The sequence below is a fragment of the Aotus nancymaae genome, unplaced genomic scaffold, assembly GCF_030222135.1.
Source record: "Aotus nancymaae isolate 86718 unplaced genomic scaffold, 86718_ANA_hifiasm-v0.15.2.pri h1tg000030l, whole genome shotgun sequence".
Taxonomy (NCBI): Eukaryota; Metazoa; Chordata; class Mammalia; order Primates; family Aotidae; genus Aotus; species Aotus nancymaae.
The window spans coordinates 17370466-17380555 of NW_026988443.1; the positions used below are offsets into that span (position 1 = coordinate 17370466).

Genomic DNA, 10090 nt, shown 5'->3' on the forward strand with positions numbered 1-10090 from the left:
CCTTTTTTCTTTATAAATTATCCAGTCTCAGATATTCCTTTATAGCAATGCAAAACAGACTAATACAGAGGGCATCATGGAAAAGATAACAGGATGGTTCAGAGGCAGAAGACACCGGAGGAGAAGGTTCAAGTAACTTGAACCCCCTTATTGGGGTTTTTGTGGAAAAGGCAATGAGGATAGAATAAACAGGATAGGATTGGCTAGTGTGAATAATTTTGGCAGACTTTGAGATTTAAGGGTAATCTCTAGTTGCCTGGCAAGTGGCCATGGGATGATTAAGACAGGAATATTGCCCCGTGGAGTATAGGAGACAAATAGATGAGTGCCTCTGTGTTGGTTAATTTGCACATCAAAGATATGCTCCCAGCTAGACCTGTTGCTATCCCTAAGAACTGATTAGGCACAGGAACGGAAGCTTCTCTTCATTCAGACATGTATTTTAAGATGTTAAAAAATAATATACAGGAAATTAAGAAAACTAATTACAATACACATTTGCACCAACACACATACACCCAGACATACCCACACACAACTAGACTTGACTAATTTTTTTTTCATTACAAGTTTCTTTGGATTACTGCTGAGTGCTCAGTTCCTGATATTTAGCATATATTCAGTACATTTCCCCTAACCTGGTACAATGAATTTCTCTTTGAATCCATGAAAATATAGAACTCAGAGCATGATGGAGGGGTTGGCTTTTTATGAAGTTTTTGATAGAGATATTCCATTCAAAGAAACAGAAGGGAGGGCAACAAATTCTAGTACAGAGCCTAGTGGTTGTTTATTGGGTACAAGTAGGAGGAAATTTCTCTTTGTTTCTATTTTATTATTGGATTATGACTTAAATGGTTAGCTAGGAGTTAGGATAAGAAGATTGGTGTAGGAGCTTTCAGGAGGAGACATGGAAATACGTGAAGTAATTAAGGAGAGTGGGATGAGAAAAAATAATAGAAATGTATAATTGGATTGCTGAGGGATATTGCATTTGTTTGGCGTTTATAATCACAACATTAAAGAAAGACTCTCACACTTGTGCTTCTCTGCAGGGAGGATCCCTGCTTAGTGCAGTCATGAGGTGTGTTGTAAGTAGGGATATTTACCAGATGAGCGTAATAGAAAGAAAGCAAGGCAAAGGGGTTAACATGTTTGTGAAGGAGTAGATAGAGTGACAGATCTTACTGAACTACTGGGACTTCTACTCACTCTCCAGTTTTTCTGGACCTCTTAGTTTTAATCTTGCTATTTATTTCTCCTTGAAATAATTGCTTATTTGAAAAAGTCGTGCTTAAAGGCTCAGGTTAAATGTCACAATTTCTTTGTTTGCTTTCCTATAGTCCCACAGGCCTTCATCACAACATTTATAATAACAATTCATTGTAATTATCACATTGTATATTCATTATTTATACGACCTTTCTAATATTTCTTTTTTTCTTTTGAGATGGAGTTTTGCTCTTCTTGCCCAGGCTAGAGTGCAAAGGCACGATCTCGGCTCACTGCAACCTCTGCCTCCTAGGTTCAAACGATTCTCCTGCCTCAGCCTCCCGAGTAGCTGGGATTACAGGCATGTATCACCATGCTTGGTTAATTTTGTATTTTTAGTAGAGATGGGGTTTCTCCTTGTTGGACAGGCTGATCTCAAACTCCCAACCTCAGGTGATCTGCCAGCCTCGGCCTCCCAAAGGGCTGGGATTACAAGTGTGAGCCACAGTGCCTGGCCGATATTTCTTACACATAGTCAATACTGATTATAATTATATCCTCACTATCAGTATTTCTGAATATTAGTTCCAACACATCCTGAGAATACCAAAATCCGTGAATGCTCAAGTCCCTTATATAACAAGGGATTGTCTTTGCATAAAACCCATGTATACCTCTTGTAAACTGTAAATCATTTTTATATTACTTATAATACCTAAAGCAATGTAAATATTTGCTACACTCTATGTTTAGAGAATAGTGATAAGAAAAAAGTGTATACATGTTCAGTACAGATGCAACCATCAATTATTTAAAAAAAATTTGATTCACTATTGGTTGAATCTGTGGATATGGAAACCCACGGATGCAGAGAGCCAACTATATATTGATATTGTTGTTATAATTATTAAAACTATTGTCATTCACTATGAAGAAGACACTTTTTCTTCATATATTTCTTTTTCATTTTTACCCCCTTTATTAGAATGAAACTCTATTTACACTAATACTTTTTGTCTTGCTCACCAAAATAATGCCTGCCTCCTCTCATAGCAGTCACTCAATTCATTCTAAATTAAATGGTTAATATATGAGTGTGTGAATGAGTATCTTCAGGGAATGAATGTCTTTCCTACCATTTGTGAATTACTGAAGCTTAGCATCGTTTCTGTTATTTTGAAGGCTCATAATATATGCTTGCTTAATAAGAAAATAAACTTGTTAATCCTGTACTGTACATAAAACTTGACATTGTTGATATGTATTGACTTGCGCAGTGAGCCTTTCCTAAGTGCACCAACAGTGAATTTCTTTGTTGGTAATCCATTCAATGTAGTAATATAGGTTTAACTCTCTTGATGTTGTAGATTGTTGTTTTTGAAAGAGTATTAAGGAATTCTCAATAACTGCTAATTCTCAAGCGCTATGCTTTGAAGTGTTTAGGGATTAAATATGAGGACCTACAGTATCAAATGCAGTATTTCTTTTTAGAAAGACTTATTTTTGGTTGGCTGAAAACACCTGGTGAGGGGAATTGTAACTTTTTCTCAAATCTTCTTTCAGAGTAATCTAAGTACAATTCAAATTTCAGTTGTCATTTTAGTCATTATCTTTAGGAGGTAGGCACACTTGAAAGGCTGTATGCAGAATAAGAATACATGAATAGGAAATACTGCAGAGAAAGTAGCAGTACTCACAAACTAAATATCTCTAATGAATGACCAACTTTTATTATCTCTGTGAAGGCTGCATAAATGATACTTCAGATTTGATATATAATCTTTCCATTAGATACCTTATTCCCACTTAGAGTGGATAGGGTACCTCACTGGGAAAACCTGCAATGGGAATGACCTTTATGTTACCTAGAGTTGATCTCATGGATAATTATCTTAATTATTACAGAAAGTGCATTTCTACTGTTGGCCATAACTACTCCTGTAGACATAAAAATGCCTTTATTGTTAATCTCCAACATTGTGAGTACCTCACAAGCAGTGCAGAAAAGCTCTAAAAGCCTGATAAGAATTCTTGACGGTGAGCATAATAGTGATGTGTACTTAATGAGGAAGTAAAACTCTCCTGCAAATTGGATTCTGGTGTCTTTAATCAATCAGTGGAGACCACAACACTTGTATCTTGAAATCCGGGAAGAAACATATTTTCCAGACAGATGGATGTTTTCAGCAAAAAGAGATAAAAAATTGAAGTGATGAAGATTCTGTGAAGCTTATGATCAACTAAATATTTAAGATTCTCTTTTGTACAAAGATTTAGAGATTGGTTTAATATGTTTTCAAACATATATACTTTATAAATTATTTCTCTCCTCATTTTATTTTTATTTTTTTCTGCCCCACTCCTTTTTCTCTCTTCCATCTCCGTAGTTGATAGGACCTGAATTTGAAACACTTCATAAATTACCAAGTGTGTGACCTTGAGGTAGTTATTTAATCTTAATGAAATTTAGTTTTCATACTTTTAATAGCAAGATTTTCAATTGAACAAGGTTATTAACTTTCACAAGTTCTCAAAAATTCAGAAAGAGAGAAACCTAATCTTGATCAGGTACTGAACACAGCAGTAAGTATACAAAAATGAAGAAGGTGTGTCTTTCTCCTAAGGGGAGAAGTGGATGTGCAGAATGTCAAATATTGTGGGATGTGAGTGATTTCATTGTGCACAGAATAATAGTACATTTGGTTTGAATTTTGCCGGTGTACAAGCTCTTACCCTCTGTAAGTTTCATTTGCCATGTGAGAAGAATAGTTACACTTCACAGGGCCTTTAGGAAAATTAAACTAGTCAACACACAGAGAAGCATAAATCATTATAAAAATGTAGTGGATTATTGTGATAGAAACATAAATACACATACATTTGTTCTTTCTTGTGAAAGAACAAATAAGGTGTTGCAGATTTGTGTTGTTTTTCCAGGAGACAGCCTACAAGATGGAGATTAGCACTCAGGATATTTACTAAAGGAGTGTTTTGAAGATTAACAACTGTGGAAAGGAAGTGCAAAAGCCAAATCAGGTCAAAGCTGAGAGCTGCAGTGCATCCCCAACATTGACCAAACTCATAGAGAAGTCTGGAGCTGGGATGTTCCTTTAGAGTTGGGGTGAGGAGGTGCTTTTTATACCCACAGTTTGATTAGTTGTTAATATGATGTCCCCCACCCAAAATCTGATCTTGATTTATAATTCCCATAATCTCCATAATCCCCATGTATCAAGGGAAAAACCAAGTAGAGGGTAATTGAACTATGGGGGCAGTTTCCCCCATGCTGTTCTCTTAATAGTGAGCATGAGATCGAATAGTTTTATACCAGGCTCTTCCCTCTTCGCTCTGCAATTTTCCTTCCTGTCACCTTGTAAAGAAAGTGCCTTGCTTCCCCTTCGCCTTCCACCATAATTGTAAGTTTCCTGAGGACTCTCCAGCCATGCTGAACTGTTAGTCAATTAGATCTCTTTCCTTTGTACATTACCCAGTCTCAGCCAGTTTTTTATAGCAGTATGAAATGGGCACTTACAGTCTTTTGATGCAGGCTGCCTTTGAAAGGAGGCATAAATTTGGGCAAGATTTTTCTTAAACTCAGTTGATCCTTCAGTGAGTGCTGATAACTGACAGACATCTTCACTTAGCACTCCTAGAAGCTGGGAAAATAATTTTAAATTCCAGACAGCAGATCAAGGTGATCCAGCACACAAGGGAAAGCATTTGACTGTTCTAATTAGGAAAAAGAGGTTGTAAAAGGCTACATAGAAAGAGGGACTTGTTTAATTTTTGCCTTAAATTTAGATTTGATAATTCTATAACTTGTATTTACACACACTCACGAACACATATAGAATCAACTCTATAAAAAGCAGACATTTTATGTTTCATCTTCTGTTTCTTAATAAGGCAAAAGAGAGAGTTAACAGATGAAACATTGCATTTGAGTACTTTTTCTCTCCTGAAGAGGTAATTTCAACTGATAGGATGATAGCTTTTTATGATATATCTGTATTGCTTCTCTGACATCATTTACACTTGCAAGTGTGAAGTGTTTTCTGAAGGAAATTGCTATTAGCTCATCGACATACCCAGAGGTCACTGATAAATACTGAATATAACAATTTTTGGAAGAGTTAGCACAACAGTTTATGTTTTTATCCAAGGGCAACTGCAGAAATTTGCTTTAGTGTTGACTTAACTGCTTACTGATGTCTTTTTTTTTTCTTTCAAATGACTCTGTAACTGATGATCTAAAATTTCTATCCACCTGTGGTTTGCAGAAGATATGCTTCCAACAGTATTTCCTTTTTTTTTTCCCACCAGTTGTTAAATGATCTTTATTGAAATATTTTCCTTTGTGCTTCTTAACTATCTGGGCATTCTGCAACACCACTGTTGATGTCATCTGTGATGTCATGAGGGTTTTGGCTATCAACATTACAGCCCACAGACCGGACAGTCCCCGGGATCTCTTTAATGGTTCCAGAGAGTTCTCTGGCTAAAGATCGGTGCCACATCTGCCGAGCAATGTTGACAATCTCATTGAAAGTGACATTCCTGCTGTGTTTAATGTTTTTCTGTTTCTTTCTTTCTCTTGGTAGTTCCTTGAGGGCTTTGGTGATCAGGGCAGAGGCAGAAGGCACCACCTCAATCTGGGCCTGTCTGTTCTGAATGGTCAGTTTCACTGTAATCCTCAGGCCCTTCCAGTCACCCGTTGCCTTGGCAATGTCATCACCAACCTTTTGTGGAGACAGACCCAGGGGGCCGATACTGGGGGCCAGCGCAGAAGTGGCACCGACTTCACCCCCCGGTGCACCTCAGGTATATGACTGTGATCTCGTTGGGGTTGAACTTGGGCAGCATGGTGGGAGGCCAAGGTGCAACTTTCTTCAGTCGTCCCGAATCTGGGTTCATCCGACACCAGCCACCAGCAGCATTTTCTAATACACGTTTCTATCACAGACTAGTCTTTACAAGCTGTTAGGTCACGTGAGCACTATGACCTTGTGCTTTACAGGAAACTTAATTCCAAGGAAGGAATTCATTCAACCTATCTCATCAATGGCATTTTATAGGATTTCACAGCATTTCTGTTTTTCACTGACATACCTATTTTATTAGCACATATGTAATAACGTGAGTACTACCTCATTAACTTCAGGTTAACCAACAGCCATTTTACTTGGCAATTAATGGACAGGAGGAAACAATTTCCCTTTATTAAAAATCCTACACTTAACTACTGTTAGACCACATGATTTCCAACTGACACTGGGATATCTTGTTTGAGTCGCTAGAAATGTTTGCTCACATTAGAGGACCTAGAACGCAGACCTGATTAAGCAGAACAACAACAACAACAACAACAACAACCACAACAAGACATTGAAGACATACCATCTAGGAAAAACCCAATGGATTAAACTCTTATTTTAGCAGAAACGGACAATTTATTTAAAGGTAGGTATTAGTTTATCTAAATTGGAGTAAATAATGACAACTCAATTATATTCACAGATTGGTATTCTGTGGCTCCCTCCATTCTTGGGGATCCTAGCCTTTCTCTAGTTTATCTCAAGGCTGTAAGACTTATTTTTATAATATTAATAATATAGCTACTGTCTTTAGAGCACTAGTTTATAAAGCACACAGCCCAGTGGCTGACATTTCATAATCCTCACTAGTGCCCTATGTATTTGATGATACAAAGGTGAGAATACTGAGAGAAAGTAGTTTGGTAACTTTTCTAAAATCCTTTAGCATGGCATGCATTTTACTGTCAGATACACAAAAATGTGAGTCTCAGCTTTGTACTTTCCTGCTGTACAGAGACCATTCCTTTTGGCTAAACTGTTTCTCATTTATTTTCTAATTATTCACAATGACTTAAAAAAAAATACTGTCAATGCTAAACATAGAAGCTATATCTCCAATGCAATTTAAAGGCACCCCTGCAGCTGGGACCCATCAGTGTTGTCACAACTGCTAATGCCTGGGGTCATGAACACTGATATTAGTAAGAATGCCACCGTTTCATCCCTGTAAGAACTCACTGGCTCTGTCCAGCAGCGATACTTTTTACTTTTGTTGCTCAGAATGATTAAAAATATGCTATTAGGTTTTTTTGCATTTGAATCTCCTCTTGTATGGAACTGGAGGTGAGGTCTACCAGAGTATTCTTCACCAAGACAATCTGCAATAAAGTTATATCTAGAAGTGGAGGAATCTCAGAGGAATCAAGGCATTCTTTATTTGTCCTATAAATATGGTCCCTACTGGTGTGCTCCAAGAGTCAGCTCAACCTCAGGTGCATCTCCTTAGGTCTTTAATAATGTAGCCTGCTACAGTGGCCAGATATGAAGATGAAACACTCACTGGTATCCAGCAAACTGAATTAATTAGCTAATATCCTCTTATCTTAAAAACCAAGACATCAAATCAGGGCAAAGCTAAAGAATCTGAGGACCTAATATGGTAGAAATTTGTCTCTAGATCTGTGAAATATAAAATAAAATAGTTAGATTGGCTCTCCTTTGCCAGTCTAAGGCCCACGTACCAACTATGTATTTATGACTAAATTGTCAAAAATAAATTTACCTTCTAATGCCACTGTCTCCATCTTGATTACAAAGAAAATGGTCCCTCTGTGATTATTGATCTTTTAAGTAATGAATTGTAGTGTGTGTGTGTGTGTGTGTGTATGTGTTGGAGGAGACAGGAAAGGAAGATAATCTTGAAAAACAAATATGAACATTGAAGTTAGACAGACTTGATTCTCCTCAATGTGAACTTTATATGATATAGTTATCAATATATAGACAGAAACCTAAAATCCTGAATTCTTTCTCAGATATCTATATAACTAGCTCTATGAATTTGGGGAAACTATATCACCTTTCCAAGTATCATTTGTAATATATACCTAAATAGGAAAGTTACTGTGAAATCAGAGGGTTAAGCAAGATAAATATTTACCAGTAAGCATCTATACTCACTCAATAAATAGATACTGGGAATGTCTGTACTGCTTCTTAAGAGACAGCTGTCTAGACCCTTTGCTGACTGTTTATCCTTGTCCCCAAGTACCTATGTGAAGTCTTTCTTTATGTTAAGATGTGCTGAACCACTCCATTCACATTAGCCAGGATATGGAATAAACTAAGTATATATCAACAGATGAATAAAAATGATATATATGTATACAAAATGGATATTATTCAGCTGTAAAAGAATGAAATTCTGTCATTCTTAACAACATGAATGAGCCTGGAGGATATTATATTAAATATTAAATGAGGTAAGTCAGGCAAAGAAAGATAAATGTCACATGTTTTCACTCATATGTGAGAGCTAAAAAAATTTCAGTTCATATAAGCGGAAAGTAGAATTGTGATTATGGGAGACTGGGGAAGGTTGGGGATTGGGGAGGATTGAAAGAGATTGGTTAATGGATAAACAATTACAGTTAGATGAGAAGAAGTATTTCTAATGTTTTGTGGCACTTTTGGGTGAATATGATTAACAATAATTGGGTGTAAATATTCAAAAAGGTTTTGAATGTTTACAAAAAGTTATAAATATTTGAGGTGATGGACATGCTGATCACCCCAATGTGATCATTACACATTGCAAGAATGTATAAAAATATCATTCTGTATTTAATTATGTACAATCCTTACACGGTATCTAAAAATAAGAGGGAAAAATGCAGTGAATCAATCTTTAGCATTTTTTTTTTCTTATCCAAAAACCAGTATTAGATTACCAAACCAGCCAAGTAAACATGCTTAGTACATCAAAAAAGCAGGTGAGAGATATATCCAGAAAGTTGACAGAGGCCTATTAACCCATCATATTTTATTCATGATACTGCTGATTAAACTGCATAGCAACATCATCTGGGAAGCTGAGAACCCCCAAGAGAAAGTGCGGAGTTCCACTCCAGGTCAGGAAAAAGATATAATCAGATAGAAAACCACTCTGATGATTCTTCTTTCACATTTTCTTGCATTGTCTTATTAGAGGTATCCTAGCTGTAGAAAACTGACTAGCCTAGGTGAGGGAGGGATTAGATAATTAGTCATTGAAATTCTGTGTTGTACTCATAACCTACAGGGGTAAAAAGGGCATGGAAAGAAAAATTACTTATAGGGAGCACAGATAAAACCATTGTACGTTGACTTTGAAAGAATTATAATACAATCAGAGCTAACAGATAATTATAGTCCATTAAGCTAATGAGTTAATTATTACATTAATTGTCAGGTTAATAGAACTCCAATATGGAATTTTAAAGTCTGCACTTAAATTTCCAAGAAATAATATATTACATCAAGAATTTTCTCCAGATAATGTATGTGTACAAAAATACAATTTGTTTTCTCCATGGAGAATTCCTGATTGAATTTTGACTCCCCTTTGATCAGTACTTTGGAAACACTTAAATACGACAGCATAATAGTCAACAACAATATGTAATAATTACAAATAATTTTTAAAAAGTAAACATGGGATTTGAGCTATAAAATCACATGTGTTTTAAACTTGATTTTTGTTTATCAAAACATAATTTGAGTAAAGACGTCATTTGTCTCATTTTGATATTTGTTGCTTTTTTCATTTCTTTTGAGGACAAATCACATTCAGTTTAGCATGGGACAAATCATTCCAACATGCCTTACATTTTTTTCTCCTCCTTCCAGCTGCCTTACGGAGAATGCAACCTTGTGTAAGTAATTTCTGGACTAACAGTGTTGGAAGTACGATTAGTTAGAAAAATTATAGGCTCTCTAGTTTCAGAGCAAACATTTTAATATTTCAATTTAATTTGAAATATTTCACTTTCATAATTTCCAGGTAGATATTTTCAGAATTGAGT

General features: G+C 36.0%; 1 pseudogene; it reads right to left on the bottom strand.

The window, feature by feature from the left end:
* Nucleotides 1-5576: 5576 nt before the first annotated feature.
* Nucleotides 5577-6075, bottom strand: LOC105724159 (large ribosomal subunit protein uL11-like; annotated as a pseudogene).
* Nucleotides 6076-10090: the final 4015 nt, after the last annotated feature.